Below are 15,094 nucleotides of genomic sequence, written 5' to 3' on the forward strand. Positions count from 1 at the left end.
TATTATAAAAGATAAACAGTGCTGCAGTACTACAAGGGGAAGGGTACTTTATCAGTTTTACATACTGTGTGAGCAGTATGTGTTGCAAAAGGGTCTGAAATAAAGCTACAGAGCAGAAATAATATATCATTCCTTCTTAACAATACTGTTTCAGGGGGAGGGAAAAACAGGTATTAGTGCATTAGAAATATTGGTAAACAGATTAAACCTGATAGGATAAAATATTTTATAGCTGTCATTCTAGTTATTAAACACAGATTAAACCTGACAGGATAAGATATTTTACAAGTTGTTAATAGCTATCATAATGGTTATTGTATTGTTTAGTATTACATTGTATTTACAACCTGTTAAACTGTAAAGCTATACAAGAGATGGATTAAAAAACAAGAGATGGCTTAAAATTGATTAAAGCTATACAAGAGAAAGTAAAGATATGTATAAATTGAGCAAGAATGGTCACTATTTTTTAATATGTTTTTGACAAAACAATGTTGATATAAAAAAGAAAATAACAGGACATATGGATTTGGTATCAATTCCACTAGATATTTCTAAAGAGACATAAACATTTTCCAAGATTTTGATTAATATTAATGCTATTAAATTTGTAAGATTAGACTAAATTTACTTTATAGTCTTTGTATGTACAAATACAGAAGAATTCAGTACAAATTAAATTAATGTCTAGCAATGAATATGTGTGAAAAACCATGTTTTAAAAAATAGGGTTCAGGATAGCTGCTAAATTGAAATGCATGAATAGCAAACAGTCTGTGTAAATACATACTGAACAGAATACATTGTAATAAGTTTAAAAGTAATTTGTCAAGTTGTAATATCACTGGTTTTACCCCAGTAAAAGAATTGCTTTCAAATATTTATTATCTAAGCCCAGTTCAGTACTTTACCAAGATGTTAATGGGCAGTTCAAAGACATGACCACAATGTTATGGTTAAAATGAAATTGAAACTGTATATTTTCAGCAGTGTATAAAAGCTTGCAGTAGCACATTTTTTTTGTCTCTTATAGATATTAGTCTATCTCTAATCTTTTGATATAAAATAATCAATAAAAGTAAAGATTTAATTCAACAAGTTGCAAAGAGTTAATGAAACAGTTCTAAGTCATAAATTAAATTCTGTAATTGCAAAGGAATAAATTAATCAAGTTAAACTAAAGCAGACACAGCTCATAACTGATAAAATAATTTCACAGAATGGTCTACAAAAGAAAAAGTTGTTAAATACATTCAGTTTGGTAGTAATACTTTAATATCATTGCATTAACTATGTAAAATTGCATTTTGATTTGTTGTATCAAAAGACTATATAATGTGATAAAAAAAATACATATCAGTATAAAATGTTTTGAGTATGTCTAAAAACAGAGGGAATTGTTAGATATTATGAATATGAGGCTGAAATTAATTCTGTTGTAAATATGCTGAAAGAAAAAGCTTGCTTAAATACAGAAACAGAGTTTAGTAATATGTGATCAGCAACCATACTAAATGACTGTGGCTTAAAAAAATAAGGAACTTGCTTATGAGTGTATTACACACACACATCAAGAAAGCTGAACTTCTTACAGACGTGACAAGAATGTAATCTGCTTTCACTGGACAACAGGACATGCTTTTCTAAGAAAGTTTAAAAATGTGCTTTTCTAATCCACAAGGCGTTTTCTTGAAGACAGTTTACTTATCAGCATTTGCACAAGAAAAGATGTGTTAGCATTTGCGTCATCAAAGCAGTATCTTTCCAAAACCTAGAGGGTGTGAGTTTAAGTAAAATATGTATAAAAAGTCTGTATTAAATCTAGTTGTTAGGGGTATGGTAGGGACTCATTTGGTGTCCTGAGGTAAATGTTATATCTCTCACATCATCTGTACTATATGAGAAGTAAAGTGGAACAGTACTTTAAACTACAACGTTTGTCCAGTTTGGTTTATTATAAAAAGTTATTGGTTACTGCTCTCTAAAGTTGATGCTGCAAAGCATATTCTCTCATCAGTCTATATTCTGCAAGTTTCTATATGCGACAGACTGTGAATGCAAATATAACCAGACTTTGAATTTTAGCAGAATCCAGCCAGCAAGACCGAGTGTCTTAAGAACACTTCAAATCCCACAGCAAGAAGCAGCAAGCAGTAAGAGAAAGAGATCAATATATAATTATTTTTTCAATGGCGAGGCAGCTGAGTGTCTAGCACCATATAATAATTTTTCACCCTTCTTCTTTTCTTTTTTTTTGTGGAAGGGCAGGTACTTTTAGAAACTCTTTTCAGGATGCAGCATTCAGAAGGTAGTGTGTGCCTGCTCATTTCTACCTCCCAATGAACTATGGCATTTTTTCTGCTCAGGCTCTTGTAGTTGCTTGCCAATCAGCTCCACAGACAGTTTAGCATCTTGGTAGACTTCTCACCAGCTCTGTTTCAGAATGGACACTTATCTGCATTCCAGTCCAGATTCTTGCACACTGCCATAGCTTGGAGAAACTTTCTAGGAAATCCAAAAGCATCACCTTCCTGGCCAACAGAAACAGAGCATCATGAAGGAATTTAAGTCACAGGTTCATAGAACTGAAAGTAATTTGGATCAGCATTCTCAGTGGAGAGTTGAGTAGTCATACGTTTGACAGATAGCTTCCATCATCTGTCGAGGAGTATTGATACAGTAGCACCTCATGAGCTGAGGCATAGCAGCCTTTACATATAATTGCTCACACCATCATTGACATCAGTTTGCATGCTGATGGAGGTTGGATGGTAGTCTTAAAGACCTCACATGTTAGCTAAGTTGGCTAAAGAGTGGTGCTAATAATGACAAGATTGTGGGTTTCATCCCTGTACGGGCCAGCTACCTTGTTTGTGGGTAATGTGCAAGCAATTAGTATTACTTCCTCTGTCTCACACTCAGTAAACAGGCTAAAAGGAAAGACAAACGAAGAAATTCTTTCTTGAAGAAAGCTTTGCTTAGCCTTTCCAGTTTCAGCCTTGCTAGCACAGTGGTTAAGGTGCTGGTTTGATAAATGAGAGATCATGAGTTTGAGTCTTTTGAGCTCTTGCCTAAGAAAGATGTGTAGTTAGCAAGCAAAAAGGAAAGCTAGAAAAAGAAGTTCTTTCTAGAAGAAAGTTGTGCTGAATTTTGCCATCTTAAGGATTTCTGGTACAGTGGTTAAAGTGCTCGTCTTATAAACAAGAGGCTATGAGTTTGAATCTTCTGAGCTGTTGCTTGAGAAGAATCTGCTTCAGCTGTCATAACACCCACATTCAGATGAGTTTTAGGCACTAGATTTTAGTCCTGCACTCTCAAAGAAATGTTCAATCCTTTTTCTAGTATAAAGACATACAGCTTGTTTTCCTGCTTAGACTCTTGCAGTCTCTTGTCATCAGTGTGTAGGGACAATGCAGCAACTTGGTCAGTGTTGGATGCATACCTGGCCAGACTTGGTCCAGTCTGGATGCTGACTTACTATTATAGCTGCAAGCAGGTTCTAGTGATCAGAAAGTGACTTCTTCAAATCTATTTTCAATACTGCATGCAAAGGACTATGCAGACGCATGCACTTTTGCAAATGACATGACATACTCCTTTTAACCAGGAGAGGGCCTATTTAAAGTTTCCTTACTTCACCGCTCCCATAGATGTTACTTGGGTGACTAGAATTCGAAAGATAAACCAAATGAAGATAATTTATTGAGGCAGCCAAATTTTGCAGATGCTACCGTGCAATCAGTTTTCAGTTCCCTTAGCACGTCACTGGATTGTCTGTTTATCCGGCCAAATACTGGGCAATATGGCACAATTCAGCATAGCTACCCATGCCCTTATGGAATGGCTTGGGTGTGATGAAAGATCCAAAGATGCAAATTCTATCACCCTGTTGAAAAGCAGAGAACACCATTAAACAAACATGTTTAAAAAAAGTGCATCAAAAAGTTTGCATGAGCGGCTCTGTAGCTCAAGGGTTAGAGCACTGGTCTCGTAAACCAGGGGTCATGAGTTGAAATCTCATCAGAGCCTGTGTTTCCCTTCCTCTTTTTTTTTTTGTGGAAGGGCAGGTACTTTTAGAAACTCTTTTCAGGATGCAGCATTCAGAAGGAAGTGTGTGCCTGCTCATTTCTACCTCCCAATGAACTACGGCATTTTTTCTGCTTAGGCTCTTGTAGTTGCTTGCCAATCAGCTCCACAGACACTTTAGCATCTTGGTAGACTTCTCACCAGCTCTGTTTCAGAATGAGCACTTATCTGCATTCCAGTCCAGATTCTTGCACACTGCCATAGTTTGGAGAAACTTTCTAGGAAATCCAAAAGCATCACCTTCCTGGCCAAAAGAAACAGAGCATCATGAAGGAATTTAAGTCACAGGTTCATAGAACTGAAAATAATTTGGATCAGCATTCTCAGTGGAGAGTTGAGTAGTCATACGTTTGGCAGATAGCTTCCGTCATCTGTCGAGGAGTATTGATACAGTAGCACCTCATGAGCTGAGGCATAGCAGCCTTTACATATAATGGCTCACACCATCATTGACATCAGTTCGCATGCTGATGGAGGTTGGATGGTAGTCTTAAAGACCTCACATGTTAGCTAAGTTGGCTAAAGAGTGGTGCTAATAATGACAAGATTGTGGGTTTCATCCCTGTACGGGCCAGCTACCTTGTTTGTGGGTAATGTGCAAGCAATTAGTACTACTTCCTGTGTCTCACACTCAGTAAACAGGCTAAAAGGAAAGACAAACGAAAAAATTCTTTCTTGAAGAAAGCTTTGCTGGGCATTTCCATCTTCCGCCTTGCTAGCGCAGTGGTTATGGTGCTGGTTTGATAAACGAGAGATCATGAATTTGAGTCTTTTGAGCTCTTGCCTAAGAAAGATGTGTAGTTAGCAAGCAAAAAGGAAAGCTAGAAAAAGAAGTTCTTTCTAGAAGAAAGTTGTGCTGAATGCTGCCATCTTGAGGATTGCTGGTTCAGTGGTTAAAGTGCTTGTCTTGTAAACAAGAGGTTATGAGTTTGAATTCTCTGAGCTCTTGCTTGAGAAGAATGTGCTTTAGCTGTCATAACACCCAGTCAGATGAGTTTTAGGCACTAGAGTTTAGTCCTGCACTCCCAAAGAAATGTTCAATCCTTTTTCTAGTATAAAGACATACAGCTTGTTTTCCTGCTTATACTCTTGCAGTCACTTGTCATCAGTGTATAGGGACAGTGCAGCAACTTGGTCAGTGTTGGATGCATCCCTGGCCAGACTTGGTCCAGTCTGGATGCTGACTTACTATTATAGCTGCAAGCAGGTTCTAGTGATCAGAAAGTGTCTTCTTCAAATCTACTTTCAATACTGCATGCAAAGGACTATGCAGAAGCATGCACTTTTGCAAATGACATGACATACTCCTGTTAACCAGGAGAGGGCCTATTTAAAGTTTCCTTACTTCACCGCTCCCATAGATGTTACTTGGGTGACTAGAATTCGAAAGATGAAGATAATTTATTGAGGCAGCCAAATTTTGCAGATGCTACCGTGCAATCAGTTTTCAGTTCCCTTAGCACGTCACCGGATTGTCTGTTTGTCCGGCCAAATACTGGGCAATATGGCACAATTCGGCATAGCTACCCATGCCCTTATGGAATGGCTTGGGTGTGATGAAAGATCCAAAGATGCAAATTCTATCACCCTGTTGAAAGGCAGAGAACACCAATGAACAAACATGTTTAATAAAAGTGCATCAAAAAGGGTACATGAGTGGCTCTGTAGCTCAGGGGTTAGAGCACTGGTCTCGTAAACCAGCAGTCACGTGTTCACATCTCATCACAGCCTGTGTTTCCCTTCTTCTTTTTTTTTTTTTTGGTGGAAGGGCAGGTACTTTTAGAAACTCTTTTCAGGATGCAGCATTCAGAAGGTAGTGTGTGCCTGCTCATTTCTACCTCCCATTGAACTACGGCATTTTTTCTGCTCAGGCTCTTGTAGTTGCTTGCCAATCAGCTCCACAGACACTTTAGCATCTTGGTAGACTTCTCACCAGCTGTTTCAGACTGGACACTTATCTGCATTCCAGTCCAGATTCTTGCACACTGCCAAAGCTTGGAGAAACTTTCTAGGAAATCCAAAAGCATCACCTTCCTGGCCAAAAGAAACAGAGCATCATGAAGGAATTTAAGTCACAGGTTCATAGAACTGAAAGTAATTTGGATCAGCATTCTCAGTGGAGAGTTGAGTAGTCAAACGTTTGACAGATAGCATCCGTCATCTGTCGAGGAGTATTGATACAGTAGCACCTCTTGAGCTGAGGCATAGCACCCTTTACATATAATTGCTCACACCATCATTGACATCAGTTTGCATGCTGATGGAGGTTGGATGGTAGTCTTAATGACCTCACATGTTAGCTAAGTTGGCTAAAGAGTGGTGCTAATAATGACAAGCTTGTGGGTTTCATCCCTGTACGGGCCAGCTACCTTGTCTGTGGGTAATGTGCAAGCAATTAGTGCTACTTCCTGTGTCTCACACTCAGTAAACAGGCTAAAAGGAAAGACAAACGAAGAAATTCTTTCTTGAAGAAAGCTTTGCTTGGCATTTCCATCTTCAGCCTTGCTAGCACTGTGGTGAAGGTGCTGGTTTGATAAACGAGCAATCATGAGTTTGAGTCTTTTGAGCTCTTGCCTAAGAAAGATGTGTAGTTAGCAAGCAAAAAGGAAAGCTAGAAAAAGAAGTTCTTTCTAGAAGAAAGTTGTGCTGAATGATGCCATGTTGAGGATTGCTGGTACAGTGGCTAAAGTGCTTGTCTTGTAAACAAGAGGTTACGAGTTTAAATCCTCAGAGCTCTTGCATGAGAAAAATGTGCTTTAGCTGTCATAACACCCACAGTCAGATGAGTTTTAGGCACTAGATTTTAGTCCTGCACTCTCAACGAAATGTTCAATCCTTTTTCTAGTATAAAGACATACAGCTTGTTTTCCTGCTTAGACTCTTGCAGTCACTTGTCATCAGTGTGTAGGGACAGTGCAGCAACTTGGTCAGTGTTGGATGCATCCCTGGCCAGACTTGGTCCAGTCTGGATGCTGACTTACTATTATAGCTGCAAGCAGGTTCTAGTGATCAGAAAGTGACTTCTTCAAATCTATTTTCAATACTGCATGCAAAGGACTATGCAGACGCATGCACTTTTGCAAATGACATGACATACTCCTTTTAACCAGGAGAGGGCCTATTTAAAGTTTCCTTACTTCACCGCTCCCATAGATGTTACTTGGGTGACTAGAATTCGAAAGATGAAGATAATTTAATGAGGCAACCAAATTTTGCAGATGCTACTGTGCAATCAGTTTTCACTTCCCTTAGCACATCACTGGATTGTCTGTTTGTCCGGCCAAATACTGGGCAATATGGCACAATTCGGCATAGCTACCCATGTCCTTATGGAATGGCTTGGGTGTGATGAAAGATCCAAAGATGCAAATTCTATCACCCTGTTGAAAGGCAGAGAACACCAATGAACAAACATGTTTAAAAAAAGTGCATCAAAAGGTTTGCATGAGTGGCTCTGTTGCTCAGGGGTTAGAGCACTGGTCTTGTAAACCAGCGGTCATGAGTTCAAATCTCATTATAGCCTGTTTTTCCCTTCTTCTTTTTTTTTTTTTTTGTGGAAGGGCAGGTACTTTTAGAAACTCTTTTCAGCATGCAGCATTCAGAAGGTAGTGTGTGCCTGCTCATTTCTACCACACAGTAATTTGGATCAGCATTCTTAGTGGAGAGTTGAGTAGTCAAACGTTTGACAGATAGTATCCGTCATCTGTCGAGGAGTATTGATACAGTAGCACTTTCCTGAGCTGAGGCATGGCACCCTGTACATATAATTGCTCACACTGTCATTGGCGTCAGCTCCCACGCTGATGGAGGGGTAATGGTAGTCTTAAAGACCTCGCAGGTTAGTTAAGTTGGTTAACATGTGGTACTAATAATGAAAAGATCGTGGGTTTCATCCATGTACGGGCCAGCTACATTGTTTGTGGGTAATGTGCAAGCAATTAGTGCTACGACCTGTGTCTCATACTCAGTCAACAAGCAAAAAGGAAAGAGAGATGAAGAAAGTCTTTCCTGAAGAAAGCTTTGATGAACGCTGCTGTCGTTATCCTTACTAGCAGTGTGGTGAAGGTGCTGCTCTAATGAATTAGAGGTTGTGAGTTTGAATCTTCTGAACTCTTGCTTGCAAAATAGGTGTAGTAAACAAACCTGAAAGTGTAATCGATAAAGAAGTTCTTTCTTGAAGAAAGCTGTGCTGAACACTGCCACCTTGAGGCTTGCTGGTACAGTGGTGAAGGTGCTGGTTTTGTAAATAAGAGGCAATGAGTTTGAATCCACTGAGCTCTTGCTTGAGAAGAATGTGCTTCAGCAACACCCACAGTCAGATGAGTTTTAGACACTAGATTTTAGTCCTGCATTCTCAGAGAAGTGTCCCATCCTGTTTCTAGCATAAAGACATACAGCTTGTTTTCCTGCTTAGACTCTTGCAGTCGCTTGTCATCAGTGTGCAGGGAAAGTGCATCAACTTGGTCAGTGTTGTCAGCAACCCTGGACAGACTTGATCCAGTCTGGATCCTGACTTACTGTTAAAGCTGCAAGCAGGTTCTAGTGATTCAGAAAGTGACTTCTTCAAAACTGTTTCCCATATTGCATGCAAAGGACTATGGAGATGCATGCAGTTTTGCAAATGACATGACATACTCCTTTTAACCAGGAGAAGGCCTATTTAAAGTTTCCTTACTTCACTGCTCCCAAAGCTGTAACGTGGGTGACTAGCATTCAGAAGAAAAAACGAATGAAGATAATTTATTGAGGCAGCAAATTGTTGCAGACGCTACAGTGCAATCAGTTTTCAGTTTCCTGAGTACATCACTAGATTGCCTGTGTGTCCGGCCAAATACTGGGCAATATGGCACCATACAACATAGCTACCCATGCCCTTTAGGAATGGATTGGGTGTTATGAAAGATCCAAAGATGCAAATTCTATCACCCTGTTGAAAGGCAGACAACACCAATGAACAAACATGTTTAAAAAACTGACATCAGAAGACTTGCATGTCTGGCTCAGTAGCTCAGCGGTCAGAGCATGGGTCTTGTAAACCAGGGGTCATGAGTTCATATCTCATCAGAGCCTGTGCTTCTCTTCTTCTTTATGTGTGAAAGGGCAGGTACTTTTCAACACTCTTTTCAGCATGCAACATTCAGAAGGTAGTGTGTGTGCCTGCTAATTTCTACCACACAGTGAACTACGGCATTTTTGCTGCTCAGGCTTTTTTAATTGCTTGCCAATCAGCTCCACAGACACTTTAGCATCTTGGTAGACTTCTCAGTAGCTCTTTTTCAGACTGGACACTTATCTGCATTCCAGTACAGATTCTTGCACACTGCCAAAGCTTGGAGAAATGTTCTAGGAAATCCAAAAGTATCACCTTCCTGGCCAAAACAAACAGAGCATCTTGAAGGAATTTATGTCACAGGTTCATAGAGCTGAAAGTAATTTGGATCAGCATTCTTAGTGGAGAGTTGAGTAGTCAAACCAGTGGCGGCTGGTGACTTCAAATCACAGGGGGGCTGCAGGAGACAGCTGAATGGGTGGGGTCAAGGGGAAGGGGTGTGGTCAACTAGAAAGGGGAGGAGCTATGCACAAAACCACAAAGACTAACTTTAATTAAATACGCTGCCCTGGGCGGCAAACCATCATTATGAAAGTCCAATCAAGACAATAATAAGTGTAGAAGAATAAAAATATTTCAATGCATTGGCTGCATGACAGCTTACTTAATATCTAGATGGAAACAAAAGGTTGTGAGGCATGAAAAAATAAATTTGTTTTTAAATACATTACTGGAATGCCAGTCAAAATCAAGTATAAGAAAAACCAGAAGCACTCAACTCAAACCACTTCTCCTTGCATTGCAGTTCTAATTATAATATATTCAGCGTTATTAAAGTACCAAGTAACATGCTGAAAGTAGAAATCTATGTGATGCCCCCACTTGTAAAAATGTTTCTTATCCAAAAAAGACCTGCTGCCTGACAACTTGTTTCATGGAGAAAACATGATCAAAGTAAAAAATGAAAAGCAAACAAGAAACAAGCTCAAGATACATTGCTTAAAGGATTATTGTACAGGTTATGGACCACACATGATTGGCATTCTGTTTAGTTTACGGGTAAAGTCTGTAGAGATGACTGGAAGTCTCCAACAAGTGTAATGAGCTTTTTAAAATAATGGAATCCTGTCCTTTAATACCCAAGGCTTATTTATACATTATCTAGTCATGTATTCTCTTCATGGCAACAACAGAAAGGCTTTCAATGTTGGCAATTCTTTAACAGTATGCTTATTAAAGCTTACTTGCATCTTACGATCTCAGACAAGCTTACCTTATGGTCATTAAAGCATTGCTACTTAAACACAGAGCAACAGGCACTTTGAGTAATAAGCATAAATCAACAGTACAAAAATATGACAGAAACCAGACCATTCTGCAAAATCAAGGACAGATGAAAAGCCACTGTAGTACTTATGCAGTGTGTCCTCCCCATCCAAGGTAGACACAACTACTCCTTGCCTTGCTTGGACACATCCAGAGTCACTACATGGGGGAGTGGGGTGCAACAAGTATGTCACAATTTGAAATGTCTCTGGCTGACTGTGATGGCCCTGACACATTTGTCTTACCTCTCAACCTCAAGAGCAAGAAATCTGGACAAAGCCATACACAGAAGTGGGACAAAGGCCCAAAAATAAGGACAATTTTAAATATTGCTCTAATAAACTTAGAAAGATAATAGAATAGGTTTTGCATTAGTATGAATTTTCTGAAGGGTATAAAATCTGAAACTCAAATGTCTGTCATTTTCTAACTTCAGTCTTTAGTGATTTGTCACTAATTTGCCAAAAACACAATTTTATGAAAAATGGACCAAAAATGTGATGCAAAAATATAAAATAGACACACAATACAGCTGCTACCTGTCAAAGAAGGGACACTTTAATATTAGTACTGCTACCTTGAGCAGCTGACAAAATAAAAGAATCTACATGCATTTCAAGTAATCTATAACTTTGATTATTACAATTATTTCTTAATTGTAAACCCTCCGTGTTTTCTTCCAAAATTGCTATTTTTGGAGGGATTATTAGGGGAAGAGCAACATTTTGAGCCAAAAATTGGGGACAGTTGAGAGGTTGGCTATGCCTAATTCTATAAAGCAATTTATTTGCATGTACCTCTCAACCTGTTAATGCAGTAAACTGAACAAGGCCAAATATATTGGGGCACATATAAACAGTACTAAAAGTTGCTCTTGTATAAATTGAGACAGTTGATAGAACAGCTCTTACTTTAACATGCATTTTTCTGAAGGTTATGAAGTCTGAAACTTATTATTTAGTGACTTAATTCCTAAATGATTTGCCAGAAAACTACAAATTTTACGAAGAACAAACCAAAAATAAGAAGCAAAAATCTATTCATTCTTTGAAAATCTGGACAGTTGGGAGGTATAGTAGTTCAGCTAGGCCTGTCAGAGTTTGCTGCCCTTCCCCCCCTGACAAAATGATGGTTGAATGGAGCCTCTGCAGCCATTCCAATGAACCATTACTTGGCTATTTCACTCCATTTACTTAAACACTAATGTGCATACTGCTTTACGTCTATGATGAGTTGGACTTAATTTGAAAGTTTTATTTTGTATTTTACAGCACAAACACTAAGTCATCTGCTAAACAAAGCAATGCAGTCTCACAATGAAAACTTAGCATTAAAACTTCTCTGCCCTTGAAACTCACATTCATTGAAACAGCATTGAAACCCACATTCAAAGAAAATACATTTTGCCAGTGGCAGATAAAGATTAATTTTGGGCTGTTTTCAAATCATAGGCCCCTTGCATATGAAACATACATGTGCTCTTTGATACACCTTCCCATTGTACTAAAATTATATTCCTTGTACAATACAGTCCACTTGTTAGATGGTGTTTTAAATTTGTTTTGAACATTTTTCCAGTAAGCAATGAAACAAAACGTATGCACTCATAATGGCAAAACTGCCCAGTTGAGAACATTTATCATAAAAAAAGTCTACTCAGACTTCTACAGTCCACCATTATTAGTAAATATACACAATTATACAGTCCACCATTATTAGTAAATATGCACAATTCTACAGTCCACCATTATCAGTAAATATGCACAATTCTACAGTCCACCTTTATCAGTAAATATGCACAATTCTACAGTCCATTATCAGTAAATATGCACAATCTCTGAAGTAAGTCATCTAAATAATTCCATATTAAAGAAATCTGTAACTAATGAAGAGGTTGCTGCTAGCAATCACCTTTATATTTCATGGTTTCATCAAAAAATAGTGTCTGTTGCCCCTCAGGAATAAATTGCCTATATTACATTAAAAAATGATAAGCTAATAATATTGCAAAAGGGAATGGATGGCAAACTGATAACAGACTCATAGTTAGTATCTTCACCAAGGAGAACATTCTCAGTACGGCAGCATCCATCTCTTGTGGGAGTAGAACCCTCAGCCTTCTGCATCAAAAACAAGTACACAACCTGTTGCGCTATAGTACTAACAAGGCAAAAAAGCTAACCTTGTGTTCCCCTGCAGCTCTCAGCTCCTTGTAAAATCTACTCAATACTCAATTGCATCTCAACTTTGCAGCTCAAGAAAACTGGAAAAAGCCAAAATGTATTGGGGGGGGGGTCAAAAGCCCAAAAACCAGGGACACATTAAACATTGCTTGTATAATCTTGGAAAGTTGCTAGAATAAAATGTTGTGTTGCCACCATACATTTTACTGCCAAGGTCCCTGAGCAAAAAACAGTCAGAGTAACATACCACTACACCACATCAGCTGCTTTGTAAAAGAGAGGAAGACTGAAACTTAAATGGCTATCATTTAGTGAATTCAGTTCTCACCATAGCTGTCAACCTCTTAGTACAAAACACCTGGACAAACCCAGTAATGAGGGAATACAGCCCTCAGACATATTCAGTGAATTCAGTTCTTGCCATAGCTGTCAACCTTAGCACAAAAACCAGGACGAAGCCAATAATGGGGGAATACAGTCCCAAAAATAGGGACAAATTCAACCACTCCATCTGCCAACTCCTGGCAGAAGAAAACAGATAGGTTTCTGGCTTCCTTACCAGAGAACATGTCAGGAGAGAAGACAAAACAAAAACCCAAAAGCAAGACAGGAGACATGTGGAATAATATGAAGGGAAAGCAGGAAAGAAAATGTCGGCCTCAGATAGCATACCTATCTACCAACATACACATGCAGCTTTTAGTTTAGGCAGCCTACAGCAATGCAGGTGCTTGTGGTCTTTGAAACACTTACAGGAATGCTTTATTGTTTGCTTATCTTACAGACTGAGGGATGTTACAAACAGTATCAGAGAAAATAGACCTGGGGATTACAGTAATCCTACAGGGCTATTTCAATAATTTAGTTCAAAAAGTATAATGAATATCAAATAATTGATGCTCCCTTCTTACAAGTCATGTTTAAACGTTTCAGAATGGCTCTTCAGAAATAGTAAATTAGTATATCTCCTGAACTATTCTTCAGTACATGTCTTGCACCTAATAATAGTAAAGAATATGGAAACATATGGAATGGCATCCTAAAATGGCTATCACTGTCATTTTCTGGAATACAACTACAGAAAAACTCCATTCTGAGATAGTTTAGGCAAGCAACAGTACTAATTCTAGTAGATGTCTCTCTCTTTTAAAGGTCTTTCTATGTTACAGTTAAATTTCATTTTAATTGATTATCAAATAACATATAACATCATGAACAACAGATATACAGTGAAAAAATAGGCTTTGTGTTGAGTGGAGACTGGATAAAGTTTCAATGTGCTGATGTCAGTCGTGATGTCCCCTTGTCTCAATCGCTCTTTCCTATAGAAATTCACTGCTGATGTAGTTCCTTCTTCCACGCCAGTGCTGATTCTGTGCATGTGGGCTTTTCTGTTTTTTCCATGGTCATGATGACCGGGACATTAATGCATGTTTTTTTATTGGAAAAAAAAAACATTTTTACAAGATAAAGCTACAATCGGTTTGTTTCATCTGGTGGAACCTTCAGCTAGCTGACCGTGAGAACATGGCGAAGCAATTTAGATGTATTTTAATGCAACACAGAGTCCAAGTGGGTGTCATCTGGCAGACAAATGTTTTGAAGAAAAAGTAAATGCAATCTGAAGTTTCAAGATAGTCAACTTTGGGAGGATATCAGGAAATATTACTTCACAGAATGGTGAATGAATAAATGAAACTTCCTAAAGTAGTAGTAGGGTGAGAAACTAGTAGAATTTAGGAATACTTGGACCAGTTAAAAACAGTTCTCAAACGGGGAGCGAACAAATTAGAGTTAAACCATTAAATATGCAGCGTCTACTGCTCTTTGATACATAGAGTAATATACATTCTGACTGGAATATGTTCAGTCAAATTCTATAATTTTGTGTTTCACATTTAATTCTATGCCGCTTGTTTATTTATTTAAGGATTTTAAGTGAAATCACTCAGGACATCCGTGGTCTTATTGGTATTTTCTTCTCCATGTAGATAACTTGTCTGAACTCGCTTGAAGATGTGTTCACTGGTTAAGGAAACGTTTATGTCAGAGACGTGGTGTTTGTGGTCTGTGAGCCAATGAACTATATTTCATTCAAGCTTCTAGTATCCATGAGAAATGTACTTGAAAGGATAAATGGCATTCTGCTTTTAAACATTATCCTATCTACTCGTGTATTAGTACAGTAATTCACATCTCCATTTATATTAGCTCATGCCTTATTAATGACTCTCACATTATTTTAGACCAGTTTTGTTTTTGTGTTTATATTTACTACAATTGCCTGAAGCTTAAAGCATGTTTTTAATGTGGATCTGACCTCCGAGATTATTCATAAGCCTTTGAATACTTCAAAACTATCTGCTTGTATCAGTATAAAAAGAAATAAAGAAATGGGAAGTATTATTACTACTTTTTATGCAGCTGGTGGCTGGATTCAACTGCCATT

The 15,094-nt window shown here is 38.2% G+C and overlaps 2 non-coding genes across 2 annotated transcripts; both read left to right on the forward strand.

Moving 5' to 3' along the window:
* Positions 1–3,956: 3,956 nt before the first annotated feature.
* Positions 3,957–4,029, forward strand: TRNAT-CGU. Its single transcript has one exon. It is a non-coding gene; the product is annotated as a tRNA-Thr (tRNA).
* Positions 4,030–7,536: 3,507 nt separating this feature from the next.
* TRNAT-UGU lies at positions 7,537–7,609 on the forward strand. Its single transcript has one exon. It is a non-coding gene; the product is annotated as a tRNA-Thr (tRNA).
* The last annotated feature ends 7,485 nt before the right edge of the window (positions 7,610–15,094 follow it).

Source organism: Protopterus annectens, chromosome 1.part0 (genome assembly GCF_019279795.1).
Source record: "Protopterus annectens isolate FY-2018-M chromosome 1.part0, PAN1.0, whole genome shotgun sequence".
Classification (NCBI taxonomy): domain Eukaryota; kingdom Metazoa; phylum Chordata; order Ceratodontiformes; family Protopteridae; genus Protopterus; species Protopterus annectens.